Source organism: Ictidomys tridecemlineatus, chromosome 3, assembly GCF_052094955.1.
Source record: "Ictidomys tridecemlineatus isolate mIctTri1 chromosome 3, mIctTri1.hap1, whole genome shotgun sequence".
NCBI lineage: Eukaryota > Metazoa > Chordata > Mammalia > Rodentia > Sciuridae > Ictidomys > Ictidomys tridecemlineatus.
Window position 1 is genome coordinate 212501103 of NC_135479.1, and position 20576 is coordinate 212521678.

At 56.2% G+C, this 20576-nt stretch overlaps 4 long non-coding RNA genes across 4 annotated transcripts; 2 read left to right on the forward strand and 2 right to left on the reverse strand.

Annotated features, from left to right (window-relative positions):
• Positions 1 to 671: 671 nt before the first annotated feature.
• LOC120890399 (uncharacterized) lies at positions 672 to 3574 on the reverse strand. The gene is made up of 2 exons (XR_005734612.2): positions 1360 to 3574; positions 672 to 974 (listed from the first exon to the last, which is right to left on the reverse strand). It is a non-coding gene; the product is annotated as an uncharacterized LOC120890399 (long non-coding RNA).
• LOC120890400 (uncharacterized) lies at positions 884 to 20287 on the forward strand. The gene is made up of 2 exons (XR_013437049.1): positions 884 to 1039; positions 12161 to 20287. It is a non-coding gene; the product is annotated as an uncharacterized LOC120890400 (long non-coding RNA).
• Positions 5002 to 7862, reverse strand: LOC144376504 (uncharacterized). Its single transcript, XR_013437050.1, has 2 exons — positions 6497 to 7862; positions 5002 to 6195 (listed from the first exon to the last, which is right to left on the reverse strand). It is a non-coding gene; the product is annotated as an uncharacterized LOC144376504 (long non-coding RNA).
• Positions 7988 to 12067, forward strand: LOC144376505 (uncharacterized). Its single transcript, XR_013437051.1, has 2 exons — positions 7988 to 8639; positions 10737 to 12067. It is a non-coding gene; the product is annotated as an uncharacterized LOC144376505 (long non-coding RNA).
• Positions 20288 to 20576: the final 289 nt, after the last annotated feature.

The window sequence follows — 20576 nt, forward strand, 5'->3', positions numbered from 1 at the left end:
AACTACTGCTCTCGGTAGCAGAAGATGGGTGCTATTCATCATCAATGAAAGCACTGGAAAAATGAGGAAGGTCCTTTTTTAAGTCAATCTTAGAGTGTGGGAAATAGACCAGAAACCATTCAGGAATGGGACAAAACTGAGTACTAAAGAATGCTCGTTCCTTCTGGGAAAGAACCCACAAAACCCAAGAGTGGGTTAATGGGGCAGGGCAGCAGTGGCTCCGGTGGGCTGGGATCAGGGTCGTGTCTCAGGATTCAGACGCCTCCTGGCTGGACAGAACCCAAGAGGCAAGGCGCTGGAGGGGAGCTGGAGAGCCCCAGGTCGCCTGCCAGCCAGTGCAGCACTCCGACGGCACCACAAACAGCATCATGGCTGGGCCATGTCCACCAAACAGGACGGGGGGGGGGCGGGGGACAAGAAGGATGAGCAGAGGACAGTAAGGATCATTGCAGCCCCCGACTCTCTGCCTCCTGCTGCCCAGGCCTAACAGAAGCTCCCCTAAGGGACCACAGCGAGTCCTCCCCCCTCCCAGGGCTCAGGCTTTGGCTCCTTCTGACATCGAGAGGGTGGACTCCGGGAAAGTCAGGTGCAGTGTGACCGGGCTGACCAAATGCCCAGCTGGAGGAGAGTGGAGGTGCACGTCTTTACTTGGAAAGCAAAGAAGCACGTGATTAAAACAGTAATAAAAAGGTCATGTTCTGCCCGTGAGATTGACACCAAAAGTACGACTGGAGACACTTGTGTGGGCGGTGCCTGTGGTTTCCCACGGTCTTGGTGGGAGGGAAGCGGGCGTGTGTCTCCGTCCACAGCGCTGACCGCACACTCTCCAGAGCAGTGTCCTTCTTATCCTAGAAGGAGCCACACAGGTGAGCCCAGGGGACACAGAGGGCTCCGCAGCACCGTCTTCAACAGCGGTAACGAGGAGACCACTGCCTTCCTGTCGGTGTAAGATGTGCTCATCTTCAGCAGGGTACCTGTGAGGAGGCAGAAGGACATTTGCCATCCCGGACCCGATGACCAGAGGGAGCTGTCAAGCTGGGTGAGTAGGGAGGAGGTGGAGGGGAGGCATGCAGGGGGAGAGAGAGTAAGAGTGAGGAGGGCCAGAGAGGGGGACCCCCAGGGAGCAGGAGCCCAGCACAGGGACCCCCGCGATTTACTGAAACAGGAAGTGGTTGGAATTTGTTATACATTATGTGTTTAATTTGTTTACCTAAATGTAATTTTTAAATTATGCATCTAATCTTAAAAGTAATTGAGAATATGTGTGTTATTATCAGCAAAAGAAAAAGAGCCGTGAAAGTCACCGAGGGGAGGGACTGGTGGGGAGTTCCCTCCCAGGTGTGGACGGTCGGGGCTCACCTGGGACACCCACCTCCGGGGCGACTGAAGTAAACAGAAGGGGCCTGATCCCACACTTAGGAAGCAGACCCTGCACCAGCGCCTCGGCCGCCCCCCAGGCACAGCCTGCTCTTGCAACGCGGCAGAAGCCCAGCACTCAGAGGCGCTGCTGCGTCCAGAGCCCAGTCCTGACTCCCGGGCTCCGTGGCTGTGCAGGGGTCTCCCCTTCCTGCAGGTCTCAGTGCTGTGGGTCTGCTCGCTCACGGCTTCTGCGTCAGAACTGTCCAGGCCGTGCGGCAGCAAACAGCAAGGAAACCAGCCACAAACCAATCAGGAGTCTCCCAGCTTCCACCGACAGCAATGACCACGATGGCAGCCAGCACGGCCATGTCCATTTAGAGCCAGCCAAGAGTCGAAATGATGGCCTTCCCCATGGTCAGACCAGCAGCCTGCACAGAAACTGGGAGAAGGAGCAAAGCAGGAGGTGGGGGCTGGCCTGGGGCCCTGGCGCTCAGCCACAGCTGGCCGTCCACTGCCTCCTGAGTGGGGCAGTTCACCTGCTTTCCCTAATTAACTCAGAGCCTGGACAAGTGGGTCTTCAACACATGCCATCCTCCTCTGCAGCCCAAACCCCAAGCAGAGATGCCCTCCTCATGGAAGAGGTGCAAGGCGGGCACTTCCCTCTGGGGCCACGTGGGCTCCCACAGGAGCAGAGTGGACAGTGGGGCACAAGCATCCCTGGTCTGCTGGCAGCAGGAGAGAGCAGGACGCCCAGCCTCCCTCAGCTAGGGAGATGCGGCACCGCTCTGCTCCTCCAAGCACTCTCTGAGGTGGGCCTCCACGGCCCCCACCTCATGGATGAGGAGGCCAAGAATGGACAGGGACGGGAGCCCATAGAGAAGGCCATCTGCAGTCCCACCAGCAGAACCCTGGGGCATCTCAGCAGCGCCCAGAAAATGCCCAAACGTGTCTTTAAATCCCCCAAAGTGAATTTCCACCTCCGTCCTCATCCTGAGGGCCACCCTCCCCCACTCCCCAGCCTCCTGCAGGCCACAGTGTCATCTGAAGGTGACAGGTCAGCCCTTCCCTGGGCCCAGGACGCATCAACCCTGAAGACTAGACCCCTCCCTGTGCCTGCGAGGCACCGCGTCTCCCTGAGCAGTGGCTGGTGCGTGCTTTGACATAACGCAGGGTGACGTTTCCCGCTGGGGGCAGAAACCGCTTTGTCTACAGCGAGCCAATCCTTCAGGGCAGCTGAGCTGCGGACAGCCCTGGCCAAGTCCACAGAGCGGCCGCTCTGACGGGCGCCCGGAGCCTCCAGCCAGTGACCTCCACATACTCACAGGAGGCAGCAGCCTTGGGGGCTGACCCCATGCGGTCAGGCTGAGCACGGCCCCCGTCAATAGCCATCACATCTACCTGCCTTGTGAGCAGTGGCCGTTCAACCCCAGGGCCACAAACGCCCCAGTGTACTGCTCACCAACCCCAAAGAAAGACCTTGGGGACCCACGGCCCAGTTCTGGACGTTAAATTCCTCACGGGCTCCTCTGTGGCACCGGCCAGGATGCAACGCAGCCACCCAGGCCTGTGAGCCGGGCAGCATGGAGGACAGGGAGCTGGTGCCTGTGCAGGTGGAGCGCCAGGTTTTCCTCCACAACCCAGGTCGCTCTGAAGAAGGAGGAAGCATGGCCACCAGCTTCCCTTCCCTGCTTTCCCAGACTCACACCCCGTGCCCTCCTCCTGGCACCACAACAGGCGCTCGAGGCGCTGACCTGGGTTCACCTGGAGAAGGGAAGTCGGGATCCAGCCCCTCGGGTTGGGAGCCACTTCTGTCCTGAGAGTAAGACGTGGTGTGGTCAACAAAGCGGGCAGAGGGACAGCCAGGCTGCCCAGGGAGGGGAGGATCCAAGGACAAGGGCTGTGCGACACTTGGCCTCAGGGGAAGCAGGTTTGGCCCGTCAGGGAAGGTGGTGGGGAGAGTCACCTGGCAGAGGCAGTGGACAGGCGTGGGAGGAAGCACACGGTGAGGTGACCCCGGAAGCCCAGAGCCAGGAGCCCTGTGAATCCCCCTGGGTGAGCTCCCGGGATGGGACAAGGACAGGTTCCGTACTCCTACAGAGAGGTCTCCGGAGCTAGAGAGTGGGTCACCCCAGTCACACAGCGAGTGGGAAACATGGAGTTGCTCGGATTTCCTTAGGTTGCTCCCAGAATCCCACCTCAGGCCCTGCCCGCCTCGTCTGGACTCCCACCCGACCCCCACCCCCCACCCCCCACCCATGGCTAGAGCCACCCACCCAGAGCTCTCCTCCCGCAGCGCTGGATGGAGTGTGGACAGGGCGGGGCCTTCCTGGAGGGTGGGCCCCGCTTTCCTTGCCTCCCTCCAGCTCCTGTGACCACAGCAGTCCCCAGAGTGACCATCAGATCCAGGTGGTATCCGAATTCTCTCAGAAAGGAGCCGGTGGCTGTGTGGGCACTGCGGCAGCCGAGAGAACATCGACCAGAAAGCCGCGTGGCAGGAGCGACCCGGGAGGGGCCCGTCACAGGAGAGAGCCACCCCTGGCACCCAGTCACAGGGTGGCGCGGGTCGTCCCCCAGAGACAGGAGGTTCACGCTTCTCTGCCAGTCGCATGACGGCTTCCACGGGTGCCCTCTCCGGAGTCCCCTTCTCCAGGTTCCATTTCCTCATCAACAAAATGGGAAAGTAGCTTCTCTCTGGCCTCGGCCTCGATGCCCAGGGCCTTCCTGCCTCAGTCACCCCTCGAGTCGCTGCAAGAGGCCCCCAGAGCAAGGCTTGTATCCAGCCTCCCCCGAGGGACGCAGAGGAGCTGGCGTGCAGGAAGGAGCGGGCTCTGAGACGTGCATTCAGCAAGTGACGCTCCAGAAGCGGCTGCCGGCCTGCAGGTGAGGACGGGCCTCACAGAGAACTGCAGATGGGCTCCTGGCTGGGGACATGCCTTGTCAATCACCAGTGCCACCAGCTGTCAAGAAAACAGCCTCGTGATTACCAGTCAGGGCCACACAGCTTCTGGCTTTCCCTCTCACACCCGGAATAGTACCACAGCTTCCACGTCCACCTCCAGTCACCCACCCCTGAAAATAAAACTTCAGCCAGGTCCTTCCTCCAACCAGAATGTCGAGCCTCTTGGCCTGGCGCCCATTCACAGCCTCAAAGTCCAACGACAAACCACGGTTTCAATTTCATCTTTCACAATGTACCCATATCAGCCTTTGCTGCAGCTGACTACCTTACTCAGAGCTGCCCCCTGAGGTCATTCAGGTTTTGCACTGCACAAGGGGAGCTGCCACTCACATGTGGCACACTGTGCTGGGCGTGGCTGACAAGCACTCTGTTCACTGGCCGCCACCGCAAGCACAACTTCTGCCTTCCTTGTTCCCTGCTTTGGTCTTTATTGAAGTTTTTACTGTTCTGTGGTTTTGTGATATTTTTAAATTTATAGAAAGAATGTGTAATACTCAGACACCTCCCCATGCCCATCCACCTACTATTAAGCAACATGGATCATATTTAACAGCCATCGTGCTTGTGTTGACTGTGATAAAATGAGCAGCGTGTGGCAGATGGAGTTGAAGTTCACCCCCCCATCTTCAACCCCATTCTCTCCTCCCACCCCCAGAGCAACCACCTTATGAACAGGCCTTGGGTTTGGTTCAGCCGACCCTTTAATACCTTCCAATATCTGTATCTACATTACATCATCCACTGCAGGAAGTCGGTGCTGCGGGAAACTCAGCTCCTCCCGCTGGGCTCGGGAAGCAGGACTGCAGGGCTCCAGGTGCCAGGTCCCACCAGGAGCTGCTCTGCTGCCGAAGCCTGACCTTACACCCAGCCTGGCTGCCTGCTGGACACCGAGGGTGCTGTCCCAGGACCCAGACCCACATGCCACCCACCAGGCCACCAAGGGATGCCAGGATGCAGGACAGCATCCTCATCAACAGCTTCGGGTGCAACAGTGGACCTGCTGATCAGACTGACTCACCACAGGGGCTGGCCACACGCCTGAGTGGGGCATGTTGGAAGGAGGAGCCAAGGTCTGGAATCCCAGAAAGCAGGCAGGAAGGATGCGCAGGGAGGACGTCGGGCCAAGTGCATCTGGTGTGGAGTCAGAGCAAGGGGGACTGGTGGAACACACGGTGGGGCTCCTGGTCTCCAAAGGCCTGTGCACCCCGGCTAGAGGCCTCTCCACCTACCCTAACGCACTGCCGGGCTGTTGGTAAACACTTTGGTTCCTGTTGGTGGGGGAGGCCCTGGTGGGGAGCCGCCCTCCCCCGTTGGCATGTGGGAGGCACAGGGACTAGCGTCTGGGGGGAGTGCGTCTTGCCATGTGCTCAGGACTCAGCCAAATCGAGCAGCAAAACACATTGGAAGGGAGCTGCCGTCGTCAGAACCTGCCATCTCTGCTTGCAGAAGAGCCTTTGGGTGCTCAGATAATGAAGGAAGTACCCAGGCGTGCTTCTCTAACAGGGGGAGGTCTGTCTTCCTCTACTACCCAAACCAAGGTGCAAGGAATCCACAGCGTTCTCCTGCCTGTAGTGCACACCCGTGCAAACATCCAGATTCTCAGCTCTGCAAACACCCGGCTGGGAGACCTTGTGAAGCCACAGCCTCTTCCCAGAAGAAGAGGTGCCCTGTGCTCAGACCACAGGAAGAAATAAAATAGTGCTGGCCACAGTCGACAGAGAAGAAATGGTGCTTGTCTTAGTTGTTTTTGCTGCCAAAACGGAATGCCTAAGACTAGGTGACTGATAATTAACTAAAGTTACTTGGCTCCTGGCGTGGCGGCTGGAGTCCAAGATGGAGAGGTGGTGTCTGGCAAGGACCTGCATGCTGATCAGCGCCTGCAGAAGGGCAGAATAGGGGAGCATGGGGAGTGACTGTGGGATGTTGCCTCTTCCAGCCCCTGAAGCCTGCAGAGAGGCCTGTGGCCTCAGGACATGGCCGTGCTGTCTCCTGCCACGGTGATAAAATGCACCGCGTGTCAAACTTATATTCTACCACCGTTAAGCCCTGGGGACCCTGTGCCCCTCACGCCTGCAGAATTCCCTGTCCTCCCCACTGAAGCCCTGCCCCACGCCTCCTCCCCAGCCCTCCAGCCCTGGCAGCTGCTCCTTCTTCCTGTCTCTGTGGAAGTGCGAGGACCTCACACAAGTGGAGCTGCCCGTGTGACCAGCTTCTCTCTCTTCGCACGGTGCCAGGGTTCCTCCGCACTGCCGCAGGTCTCGGGACCCCCTTCCTTTCGTGGCCAGATAACATCCATTGTCTGTGAATCCCGCAGTTTGTCCATCCACTCGGGAATTTCCATTTTTTGTGTCAACAAGTATGTCCACCAGGAACAGAGTATAAAATGAGATCAGCTCTCTCTCTCCCCCCCCCCTCTCTCTCACTCTCACACACACACACACACACACACACACACACACACACACACACAACTCACACAGGCACACACACACACTGCCACTTTCAGATGGCCTTGAGCACTCATGGAAAAGCAAATGCCTCCCCCACTCACCACTGCCCTTCCTTGGGTACGGCCCAGGGAGTCTCGGCAGGAAGCTGCCTGTCATCCGCTGACTCAGCCGGCTGGACCCGTGTGCTGAGAGGCACCTCCTCCACTCGATGGCCATTGGAGAAATGTCATTTATTAGATAAGAGATTTGATGGGAGAGTTGGAAGGAAGAGGGGAGAGGCTCTTAAATCTTGAGTTTTTCTTAGGAGGAAAGTACTTTTTTTTCCTTGCAGTGCTGGGACGCAACCCAGGGCCTTGCTAGGCAAGCGCTCGACCGCCAAGCTGCATCCCAGACCTTTATTATTAGTCGTGCTTTATTTTGAGACAGGGTGTCATAAGGCTGCAGAGACTGGCCTCAAACTTGCATCCCGAATAGCTGAGCCCAACCACACCCAGGTACATTAGGGAATGTACTGTAATGGAGACTCCTGCTGTGGAGCAAAAGGAAACAGGTCACCTTCAAGACAAGGGTCCCCGCAGGAAGACAGAAAATGAAGGTGGCAGAGAAAGAACTGGGCAGTGTCCCTCTCGGGCAGGCCTGGGGAGTCGCAGGCATGTCCTCAAGCCACCCGTCCCTTAGAGCTCTGTTCAGGGAGATAAGCAGGCCCAGCCATTGACACACTCATGAATTTTCATCCAGAAAAAATCTAGGAATCCCCAAGAAAATTCAGCCACACAGATTAAGTGGTTTTCTGAGATATGTGTGTCATAAACACATAGAAATAGGAAGAATATAGAGCCATTCACCCACCCACACATACGGCCTTCTCGCCTATTGAATGAGTGGGACAGATTAGAAATGTCTGGAGTGTTAGGGAGGCATGGGGATGGCAGGCCAAGTTCCTGCCCTGGGATAGCTTTCCTTCGTGCCTTCCAGATGGTCAGCCCCAGGCACAGTGCCGCCCGGCCAGCCAACCCAGGGCGCTGCCCGTCTGCCCCCCTGTCCTCAGCACCGTGCTGGACGTCACCTGGCACTTCCTTGTACATCCCTGGATTATCTAGTTTCTCCCTCCAGGTCCTGAACTTGTGAGCTCAGGACCAACGTCCAGCTTTGTCACTGTGTCCCTCAGCACTAAATGGTGCCTGGCACACAGGAGATGCTCAATAAGTGTTGGACACAGTCTAGCAAGTTCCCAGAAGGGCTGAGTGCCAGACGCAGATGGGTGGCTCCTGAGGTCCTGCCTGGCAACACTTGCTCTATGCAGATGGAGAGCCGTGGACCCTTGGTTCCGTGCAGATTCAATGAGCACTCAGCAGTGAGCACTCCCTCTCTAGCACCCTGTGATCCTCTCCCAATGGCTTAACTACTTCTGTCAAAGGAGGCGCGATGCCAAACTTTCTCAGCAGAGGGCGCAGGAGGAACATGCACGGGCACAACGCTCCTGCTGTGGCCAGCCTGTCATGGGTCCTCCCAGGCAGGAGAGCATCCTGGGGAGCTGCCCCGCAGCCAGACTCCACTGTCCTGCAACCTCAGCCTGGAAGCGACCTTCCTTGCTGCTCTTGACATGGAAGCCCAACCTCCCACGCCGCCCTGGGCTCCAAAGGGGCCAGCCTGGCTGTGCTGCTCATGCTGTGTCCTGAGGGGCTCTGGCCTGGCCACACCAGCACACCCACTGTGCACTGGCTGGGCCACCCTCCTCCCGTGAGCACAGAAGCCCTGGGCTCCTGCCCTGGGCTCCTCCCTGAGCCCCTGACCAGGACGAAAAGAAAGAAGAAACTCATGAATAAATGGAAACTAGAGTGGGGTCCTGCTACCACGGGCACAGTTGTGAAGTAAGTAGCAATGCATGTGTGAGCCAGCTGCACACGTGTGTGTGTGTGTGTGTGTGTGTGTGTGTGTGTGTGTGTGTGTGTGTGGTGCACACTAGCACCAGGAGTCCAGGAGGGAGGTGACGCCACAGCAGTGTTCTCTGCATCCGAGGGACTTGGGGAAGCTCGGCTGGAGCTGGCGTCACAGCAAGGACTCTGGCCCCGAGGGGCCATTGCTGAACCTCATTGGAACCCCTCCCCTGGCTACAGAGCTGTAAAACACGCTGCTAGGACGGGGGCCCAGGAGGCAGCACTTTTGTTGAGTGTTCAGAACTCAGCCCACACAGAACGGATGCTCAGCTCCCGCTGGATGCCTGGAAGAATGGATGAGCCAACAGGCCTCAGGACACTGTCTCCCTGGGAGGTCACAGGCGAGGGCAGGGGAGGGGCTGGGTGGGAGCAGGTGCAGCGGCAGCTGCCCTCCAAATGGACAAAGCAAAACAAAACCATCACAGACAAGTCTTTTGCTTTTTTAGAATTTAGGATATACCTCTTTCAAAGAGCACAGGTGGAGTCGATGACATTTGACATTAAACTCAGGGTGAGCCCATCAGCTGTCCAAATATGCTCTTTCTGGTTAGTTTTTCTGCCCCTTGGAGGGAAGAGGACCCTGATATTTATTACTGAATCAAATAAAGAATCGATTTTCAATGATGACGTGAAGTTAGCTCACATCAGCTGGGAGGATTACCTTAGAAACACCTGTCTGCTTTTTACACTCACCAGAAATGGCCCTTGAACCTGGCATCTGGTCGCAAGAACACAAGCTCCCATTGGCTGCCTTCAAACCCTACAGAGGCATTGAAGTGGGAATGTTAAAGGCGCCACCCACAATCCCAGCAAAGACGAGGGTCCTAGGCAGAGCCACCCGCTGATCCCGGCACACAGGAGGAGGCCGAGAAGAGCCCGAGCCTCCTTCTCTTCACTCGCTGGGTTGAGCATTTTAGCTCCTAACAAAGAGCAGACAGCCAAGGCAGAGCTCCAGACGGAGTGGAGGGCCACTGTTGGAACGAAATCGGTTTTCTCCTATTAACAGAGCTGGGGTTTGTTTCCAAGGTGTGGAAATTAAGAAACAAAATAGGCAAGAAGTTTATTCCCTGCGAGGACGGATGCAAGGGCAAGCAGGCGAGGCCAAGCCGCGCTGGCCCCACAGCAGTGTGCCCATCAGGGCTCCTTCTCTGCTGAGCAGAACTGCACTTCGGGTCAGGTCTTGCGCTCAGGTGGAACAAACCCAGGAATACATCCTACCTCAGTGCGAGCTTATGCAAGTCACCTCAATGTCAAATATAACGTCTGGGTGAGTTTCCATCACAATTGACACAGTGGATTTCAGCAGGATTTTTGCATTTTATGTCTCTGGCCTTCTGAGTCCAAGAAACTGAATCAAGACTTTGAAGACAAATGTTGGAAGAGGAGGATTGTTTCAGCAGAACAAGGAAAGGCCTTGATATCGGATCAACATGATGAGCTCACAATCATCCCGTCCCCTTCCCCACGCGTCCCCAGACGATCTGGCTCCTCACAGCCCCACTCACAGTGGACCCCTTCCTGCCTGCCTCGGCTCCTTGCTGTTGAAGGGCTCTTATTTCATCCTATTGATGGCTAGACAAAGCATTGTTGAAAAAAGAAAAACCAATGGAAGGAACTGCTACCTAGTTATTGCAAAGGCATTAATACTGACTGAGCGACCTCCATTTGTGCCTGTGTGCACATAGGCATACACATAGGTGATTCACCCAGGGCTACGGCAGCCACAAGGGCTCAGGAGGCTGTACTGAGAGCCAAGCAGAGAGCAGATACCAATGCAGAGTCAGGTAAGGCTGAGAGACAGCCTGTCCCGCCCCCTACACGCTTTGATTGACATCCAGAGCAGCCACTGGGAGTAACTGGTATCAGACTAGCCTTCCCCCAGTAAATAAAACCCGGAGAACTGAGGAAGCCCAGGAATCTTCTGTTGGTGGGTGTCGGGCATCAGACAGGGCAGGGTCGGGGTCTCTGAGAGGGGAGATGTGAGATGGGCCCTTCAGTTCTCCCAGTTTCCCGACTTAAAACATTTTCTAGATGCTGGTGTGGAGAGGAAGCCCTGGCAGAACTCAGCATCCCGCTAGGAAGACGAGACACACTTTGGGACGTGCTAAGGCCACAGGAGTGTGGATCCAGTTCCGGGGAGAGCACTGCCCAGAGAAGGAGCTCCACAAGACCACCCAGGGTCCCCCTGCATCTGGGAACCAACAGAGTTGTACGTGGGATGTGACTCCACAAGCCAGGAAAAGAACGGCCCCCAGCAGCTGCGGCCTACGTAGAAATTCCAGAGGCCACAGAATTCCAACTTGCCCGAATTCACAGGGTTTCAGAGAACACAGCGGGAATTTAGCTGACGCCTTAGAAATACCAGGTCTCAGAAACACGGGTCCTGAGTCCTGAAGAAATGCTGCTCTATGCTCAGGACAAGGAGCTTAAAAACGCCTGAAAGAATCATGAGCAAGTCAGCTACTTGCTAGGGCAAAAGAGCACCCTTAACGGAGGCCAGAGAGCCCGGCACTTAGCAAGCTGGCTTCTGCGGTCTCCAGCAGAAGAGGAAAAAATCACTAGACACACCATCAGGGCAACGTAACTTGTTACCTGGAGAAAAGTGAGTCACTGGAAAGACAGCAGGCGTCACAGGAATTGGAGCATTACCAGACAAGTCCTGGGAGCAGCCCATCCCCTCACAGGCTTGGAGGAAAAGACAACGCCACTCATCCAGGGAAGCTCCGGGGGAGGTGGAGTCAACCCAAACCCAGGAAGAGGGCTGAAGAAAAATGAACAGAGCCTCAGAACCTGTGCGACAAGATAGTGTCTAACAGACACGCACCCGGAGCCCCAGAAGGACAGGACCCTGTGCTAGCACACAAAAGTATTTGAAGAAATAATGGCCAAAATCTTCTCAGGTTTGATGAAAAGCAGAAACACAGTCTTGCTCTCAGGCTATCGTAGCAGAACGCCATCCCCCGGGTGGCTTAGGAAGAACAGAAACGCACTGCACACGGGCGCGGAGCCTGCGAGGCCAAGCTCCAGGTGCTGACGGATTGGGCGTCTGGTGAGGACAATCATTCCCATTCCTGAGAAGGCCACCCGCAAGACCACGCGACCTTCCAGAGCCCACCTAATAGCATCACGCTGGTGCTTAGGTTTTCAGCATGTGGACTCTGGGAGGACACGCACCCTTCAGACCTTATCCCCCATCACACCTCGGCAGAAGGACACAGAGAAAACCACACGAGGGCTGGGGATGTGGCTCAAGCGGTAGTGCGCTCACCTGGCATGCGTGCGGCCCGGGTTCGATCCTCAGCACCACATACCAACAAAGATGTTGTGTCCACCGAGAACCAAAAAATAAATATTAAAAATTCTCTCTCTCTCTCTCTCTCTCTCTCTCTCTCTCTCTCTCTCTCTCTCTCTCTCTCTCTCTCTCTTTCTCTCTAAAAAAAAAAAAAAAAAAAAAGAAAAGAAAACCACACGAAGAACTATCACAATCCAAGACCCGAGGACTCACGGTAAAAAGGTCGTCTTCAAAGCCGTCAGAGAAAAGATAGACGTGGCCTACGGGAGGATAATAATAATACCTGCTTCTCCCTCATCAAAAAATTCTCTAGCGCAGAATGAGGCGTAGGAGGAGGAGTTCCCGCAGGGGCTCCTGCACCACCCATAGAGGGTCTTGGGATGACTATTGGAAGCAGAGCCCTGGGTCCCAATCTGGACCTCGGAATCCAGTTCTCTGCCGTCAGGGCCAGGAATCGAAATTTCCCGCAGGCACCAACTCGACTTCTAAATACAGTCCATAGTAGAAAAGCACCAGCCCAGAGGCTCTCACTCAGGACGGGGTACCAATCAATAGGGGTCAGCAGAGAGCCTTCTCAGCCCAGTGGAAGGCCACTGCGGTGGTGCTGGCCTCCCCTGCAGCAGCGCCTCTGTGTGCTCCCCCAGGCCCCACAACCTCCCTGCCTCTTTCCAGGCAGCGGGACGGCTCTGATGCAGGGAAGGAGCCCCCACAGCCCTGGCTCCGTCCCCTGGACCTTCACAGGACTGGCGATCGCCTGGGGCTCGAGGCTCACAAAGGTGCCAGCCTGCAGAGACTCTGTGTGGTCCTAACACCCCTCAGGTCCCCCAGCCCGGGCTCCCCACTCACGGAGTCAGGTGTAGTGCGTCTCTGCTCAAGGGCTCCACCACTGTGCTGGGAAGCCACATCAACCCAACCCTAAGTACTGACCTCCACTAATGAGTGAGATCCTTCTGCCTGCCTCAGTAGCACTTCCAAGGACACGCCTGCACACAGGTGCCACACACACACGTGCATACAGCACACGTGACCCATACACACACAACATGGGCATGCACATGGCACAGAGGAACACACATGCACGCACACAATACAACACACATGCAAAACAGTACATACATGCACATACAGACACACGTGAAAAACATACGCAGAGATTTCCTGCTTCTGCTGTGACCAGAGACTCTTCAAATGTGTGTGGGGTCCATGACTCTTCCCTGCCACCTGCCTGCCCTTCCATCACTCTGTCCCCACTCTGTGGGAAGCAGCACGGTGTCCAGGGCTGTATCTCTCAGTCCTGCCTTTGATACTCCACCCTTCTGGACAATCCTCTAACTATTGTCCCCTCGGTTCTCTCCTCTGTGGAATGAGCACAACCACACCTACTTCACAGGTTTGCAATCAGAACTCATGAGCCATCTCACGAGACGCCCCCCAGTGGTGGCTGCTGCTGTTACACTCCAGACAGATCCCAGCTGACCACAGTGGATGGTGCCTGGGCCACTTCAGTAGAACCAGAGCTTCCCAAGGTGGAGCCGTCCTGGGCTACTGCTATACGGGGGAGTGCGGCCCAGGGAGCAGGTGTGAGGACAGGGAACCAGACAGGGAAGGAAGGAGGCTGTGGAAGGACCAGTTTCCAAGCTGTGCTCTGCAGTGGGCTGCTGGTCCGCGGACGATGCCCCAGAAGCCTGCTGATCCTCTCAGGAGCATCCCTTGGAGAGTTCACCTGCCCACATCCTCAAAGACAGCCACATGCCTAGGAATGGCTCCTGGGGGCTGCAGGTGGCATCAGCAGGACAATCCCGAGCTGAGAGGCGGGAACAAGTGGAAGCCAGGATGATGTTGGGGTGCACAGGTGTGAGGCCAGTCAGACCATCCCAGAGAGAGCACCAGGGCTGCGATGGCCCCTAACTGAATGGCACGTGGAGCTCCTGACGCAGCCTCTGCCACATCCTCCCTTGACTTCCTCGGCTTGGCTTTTGCTCCTCGGTGTTTCTCAGCTGCTGCAGGGACAGTGTGTGCCTCTGAGGATGCTGTCAGCCAGGATAGCATTCTTTCAGTCTCCTGGGGAGATGGACGGCTCCTGGCCCGCTGGTTCATGTCCAGGGCTGCACACCCGCCTGGCCAGTTCTGCTGCTGTGCTACTGCGGTGTGTGTTAAGCTGTTGTTTGTCACTGTGCTGCTGCTGCTGCTGCTGCTGGGCAGGGTTGTCGCCGTGCTTCAGTGGTGAGGTCACTGAACACCCAAGGCTCTTCAGACCTGATCCTGCAAGAGTGGGAACAATGAGTCTGCGAGCCCCTGCCTCCCGGACTCCTGGCATGTGCCTCACAGACTGTTCAACAAGGCTCCATGGAGCCAGGTCCCAGGAGAATGAGTGACATTAAATTAAAAGCAAGTGGACATCACTAGCAGCCACACAAACCACCTGCTCATGCAACTCTTGCCTGGGCCAAGGGCAGCTCAGAAGCAGCAGCCCACGGGCAAGTGGCATGTTTGGGGTCTTGGCCCTGCAGGTGGTACCCCTCAATCCGCAGCAGGACAGGTTGTAGTCTTTGGTGGACCAGACCCATCACTCCAGCTCTGTGTGGCAGACTTCCTGCCATGAGAGCACTGGACTCCCAGGTCCCTAGGCGGTGCACAGTGGGGTTCCCTGAGCCCTCCACCTGTCCCCAGCCAGGCTCTGCAGGTGGGCTGGCCACGCTCACTGGATACCTATCCCGGGCAGAACTCTGGAGCTTTCCCTGGACTCTTTCCTTTCTGGAGGAGACACAGGGGGAGGGAGCAGGTCGCCGTCAGGGTTCCATGCCCCTGCAGCGCACTGAGGAGCACCATGAGCTGCCCCAAGGCCGGGGGGGGGAGGAACCCGGGTCCCAGGGCCCTGACTCTTCCCTGAGGAGACAGTGAATCCAGGCTCCTGGCAGCCCAGGATCCCCTGTCCTCTCCATGAAGCAGGGACAGCTGGACCATGGAGGTCCCGGGGTGTAGGCCCCTGTAAGTGAACACAGGCTCAGACACCTGAGGCCCAGGGCTCCCACTCGAGAAGGGCCTTGATTATCACTAAGAAAGCCCTGGTTTCTCGCTCCTCAGGGCTTTCCCTGGGCAGGGAGCAGGCACGAGGCCACTGAGGAGATGGGAAGGGACAGTGACCCAGTTCCACCCATGCTGTCCCTGGGTTCCACACAAATGAGCAATGGATCATGCCCAGGCCTTGCCCAGCCTCTCCCCGGGAGAGGGAGGGGGAGCATCTCCCAGCAGCTGGGAGCCAAACGCTCTGCTATGGTTGAGCATGGCCCCAGAGCTCCCGTGTGGGAAACACCCCCAGAGCCGCAGTGCTGGGAGGCCAGCCCTGGTGGGTGGATTAGGCCTGTCAGCTGCTCTATTCCCCGGCCCCACCTTCTGCCCTAGGTGATGGGAGTGCAAGCCCCTCACCAGATGCAGACCTCGTCCTGGGACTTCCCAGCCTGCAGAGCCACAGGAAGTAAACTCTGTTCTTTAAAAGTCAAGTCTCGGGTGTTCTGGTGGATAGGCACCATCAGCTAGATGGATGGACGCCATCTCCTGCCTGGTCCCTCCAGGCTGAATCTGTGTGCCACCTCCCGGGCTGGGTGCTTTGTCTCTGGTCTCTCTCTTTCTCTTGCCAGCTCCATAAGAAATGTACCTGCTCCAATGTGTGGAAGCTGAGGCTCGCCTGGGGGACTGAACTGCCCAGAGCCTGGACTTGGGCTCAGGGGTGTCTCTTCCCACAGGAAGACAGCAGTGAGGGTGTTAATCTGCATAGGGTCCAGGACTGTGGGGCCAGAGGCAGAGACCCTGCAAAGACTGGAAGCCAGTGGGGACACAGTGGGGCTGGGGCATCCCAAAGGACCCTCAGTCATGTCCGGTGCACTTACAGACTGACCCTGGTGTGGCCCCTCCTCCGTCCCCCTGCCCCTGCCCAAGCAGCTCTGTTCCCACTTCAGCTCCTGCTGCGTCCTCAGAGCCTGGACAAGTGTCTGGCTAGTGGCACTTACTAAGCATTTTAATAAGTCAATCGATCGATCCATCAATCATCCATTGGAAGGTAGGCTTCTATGGGCTAAGAAATGGTGTAAACCAAAACTACAATTTTGCCTTTCAATATCACAGAATTAATCCAAAATTGGTTCTTGCTGTAATCCTTTTGGACATCCCTGCCTAATAGGTCTCTGTCTCTCTCGCACCTAAATCACGGGCAGTGGAAAGTACAGAAAACGGAGTGGCCGCGGGTGAGAGACTCCCAGTACTCCTTCCCATCCTGGTATCACCATCTCCAAACATCTCATTAGGGAAAAATAAAACTTAAAATCCTGTCTGCCTAGGAAACCTCTCAAAACCTGAAAGGGAAAACAGGATTCTCCCCCTTTACGAGCCCCTGAGATTGGCTGGGGAAGGAGTTTGGGCAAACTCTGCCCATCTGCCACCAGCTTTCCCTCAGCAGAGTCCTGCTCAGCCAGGGCTGGTGCATCCAAGAAACAGTGGCGGGCACAGAACCTCGTCCTGCCCACATGGCTGGGCATCTTCCAAAACAGCTCTCTTGCCAATGGACTGTGCCTTCAACTTGATCAATTCCCACTCGTTGTTAGGAGAGAACTGGCAGGAGAAGAAGCTCAGGTGACCTGACACCCCATCCCAACTGCAAAGCACAGGTGAAGCTCCCTAGCGCCCTCCTCTTGGGGCCCTGCTCCCCCACCAGTCCTCTTGTCACCAGCGATCCCCGGCAGCTGCCTCCACCCGGTGCTGCCTGCAGCCAGCTGCTTGCTGGGTGTATGGCTCCACCCGCACTGTGAGGACCCAGCGTCAGCCACAGGAGCTGCAGACTGTGCTCTGAGCACAGCGGCTCTCCAGGGCGGCCTCACTGGGACCACTGTGGGCTCCTTTGACAGATGGAGACGAGGCACTAGTCAAGGAACTGACTGAAGGCCACACAGCAGAGCCAGGCTCCCCCAGGCCTTCAGCATGTCGAGCTCCTGACCAGGGGAACTGGCCTCTCCACCAGAGCCAAAGTGGGAGAGCGGAGTAACTCTCCCACCGTAGGAATGAATTAGTGGATCGTTTCCAGAAGGTTCTGCATCTTGGCTTTCCAGAACCTATTCCCTTCCATTTGTCCTTTTAACTGGAAGAATGGGAACTCAGGGGGAGACTTTTCTAGCTACTGGAGACCCCCTCACACATGGCAAAGGGCCACACTGAGTGTTCTCGGAGTTCAGACCCTCTCAGTCAGCATGTCTAGGTCAGGAAAGTCCTCTGCTTCAGGCTGAGTGCTGTTTGACGGCCAGGTGGATGGGCCCTCCCTGTGTGGGCAGGAGGATTTTCTGAGCGCTTGCATGAGCCTAGAGGTCGGTGGTGGATGTGGTACAGAACATGCAAGAGGCGTCTGCGGCTGTCGTCCACCAGCATTGGCCGTGTGGATGGGCTCCACATTTATTTGGCGATAAATCCCCACCTGTTCCCCACATAGCTAGCTGACAGTCAAGGGCACCGTGACCTTAGGAACACTTGCACTTGGTGTGGAAAACATTCAGGGGAGGCTGTGGGGACGTCTTCTGAGGAGAAAAGAGAAGGGCATCAGCAAAACACGCCCATCCAGAAGACTTCCGGAAGGAAAGGGGGGGGCAGGAAGACCTCCAGGGCTTGAAGTGGACACGCGTGCCACCCAAGCAGGTCAGCTCTCCTGGGAAAGGAGGCTGGGCCTCTGGTCAACTCTCTGCCACTTGATCCCTCCCCCAGAGTTCTGCAGGCCAAGAAATCTGACTCAGAGACCCGCCTCCTGGGGAAGACTGCCCCGTGGCCCAGAAGTCTCAGGACCAGCCAGGTTTCCTGTGACACACCCATGTTCAGACACCCGCAAGGCACCCAGCCTCCGCCCTACTGGGTCCCTGCCATCCAGCAGCCCCAAAGGTCACTCCCACAGTTGGGAAATGATGAATGGGATGCTCCCTGGTGGGAAGAGAGCTGGCCGCTGAAGCATCCCAGCGTGGACAGCCTGTCTGCAGGCCCCACAGAGCACCAGGCCTTCCTGACCTCCGACCTCTAGTCTGCTCTTCTACGAACCCATCCCTCAGAGCGCAGCCACCTGCTGCCAGGAGATGGAGCGCTGCCTGGGATGTCTTCAGGGGAGGCAGCACCTGCTCTCCAGGGTTCCTCCTCCCCCCCTACCACGAACCCAGAGGCCACGGCACCTGTCCACCAGCTGCCTCATCTCTGACACCACCATCTGCCTCCATCCCCACCCCAGCTGCAGACTCCATAGACAGCAAAGTGCTCTGGGTCCAGCCGGGTCTGTCCAAGTCTGGCCACAGACACAGCCATCCACTGGTGCTGGGAATGACGGCTCCTCCTGAAGAAGCTGCAAGCCCTGGGCACATTGTAGTGTGATGATCCAGGCTCAGCTCTCGCCTGGCACGTTGCTGCCCTGGAGCTGTGATGCCCCTGGGAATAGCAGCCTGGCAGGCTGTACAGGGCAGCAGGAAATCAGGAAGCAGTGGTGTTCCCTCGGGCCCTGGGGAACAGTGGCCACAGGTGCTGCTGCTCCCCAGCCCTACCTGGGTCCCTGGGCTCTCTGGGGCTCCATGTCTGCTAAGCCTCTTGAGGACAAGGCCACCAGAGGGCACTGTCACTCCTGCAGGAGCCCACTGAAGGGGGCACCCCAAGGCCTATTGGTGGACGGGGTGCCGTGATCATGGCCCAGGGCGAGGCTCATAGTGATAGGCAGAAGATAGGCACGAGCTGCAGGGACACAGAGTTAAGGGGACAAATCCAGAGGCTGGGCCCGTGAGCTGTCCCCCACCCCCCAGTGCTTTCTTTGAAAAGCACTTCACCTGAGGCCACTCTGGCCCAGCTCTGGCTGGAGCCAACAGGCTGCTACATTCCCTGACAAACAGCCTGTTGTGCTAGGGTGGTCCTCTCCACCTGGGGTTTGAGGACTCCTCCCTGGGATAACAAATCACCGTGAAGGGGGAATTAAGACTCCAAGACTCAGGAAGACAGGATAATTCAAAGCAAAGCCCACCAACCATAAAAATCTGTAAAAAAAAAAAAAAAAAAAGCAAGTTCCAATTAGACCAAGTGGGTGTGGGTGCAGGCCAAGGTGACTTACCTTGAGACTTATCTAAGGGTGAGTTAGATCTTCAGCATATCATTTTAATCTAACTATAATAGTAAAATCCTCCCCCATGGGCTTTGCTTGGGGACTAAGGGAAAAATCAAGCACTCTAAGGACTTTGAAAAATCTGATGCGCTCTTACTGTCAGTTAAAATCTGAGAGGTGGTAGCTGGATGGGACTCTCTAGAAGCTTCTCTAAGACTCCCAATAAAATGGGAACCAAGGAGCATGTTTCCCTCTCCTCTCAGGCAACTTGCTCCCTCTCTCCCTCAGGAGAGTGATTTCTTTCCCAATAAACTTGCCTAACATTTTCTCCTGCAAGAACACAAGAGCCGAGAAGCAAACATGACATTGGACCAGTGCAGATGACAATAGTGCCACCCACTCCTCCCCAGTTTCCAGGGGCCCAGGCAGGGCCAGGCGGGGCGACTCCCCTCTGCTTTCCCAGGCTGAGATCACGGGATGGCACTCCGGCTCTCACTTATTCTGCGGGAAAACTACCCCAAACTTCCTCTTCCTACGTACGAGGCAGGTGCCCGTCTGTCCTCCCTCCTGTGGGGCTGACTCTGCTATGTCCCTAGAGCCAAGGGCAACGTTAGCCAAGAAGTGTGTGTTGGAAGAGTGGAGAGGGACTGACGGGGTGCTGGCCCGTGTGCTGTGTCCTCAAGTGCATGTCCAGAGGTCATATTTTAGAAAAGAAATCAAGTGCTATTGCAGAAAAAGTCGGAAAACATACAATACAATGGTGGCCCTGCTACACATTGGTTACTGACCCTCTAAACACGCTGTCCAGCCTACGTGTGAGCCTCCATTTCCTCCCTGTGCAAACTAGAGACACTAACTCTTGCTCCTCCCTACCTTGACAGACTTCAAAAATGATCCAACTACATTGGGAACTGGCTGCAGAGTTGTTTTTTTTTTTTCCTAAATGTAAAAAGCGCTGTGGAAATGCAGCGTATTTATTCTTGTCCCATGATAAGGAGGAAATTAGAGCAAGTGGTGTCATTACATTCACATTCTATTCCTAGGCTCCATGAGTACAGATGTAGTATAAATTACATAAGCCCTTGGAAAGCTTTGCTATATATTGATCAAAAAGTCATTTTAAAAACATGTGATGCCTGAGAAAGAACAATGTTTATCAAAGCCAAATAAATACATCTTTATAAAAATGGCAGCTTCTACCATTATTTTCAGGAGGTATTTATGAAGATAAGGACGTGGTGAAGCCAGAAGCCTCCTGTGACCTGTAAGAAGCGCTCTGTGTAGTAGTTGTGGGTGCTTCTCGGGTGGGTGTAAACTGGGAGGCCACAGAGCTGGGGGACAACGCTCTGGGGGCTAAGGGAAGAGAAGCGGGCAGGGGGGGGGGGCAGGGCACTAACCCACGAAAAACAAGGACGACAGCTGAGCCGATGGGACAGGTGCTAGGGGACAGAGTGCATAAAGGTGTCCCTGCATGGAG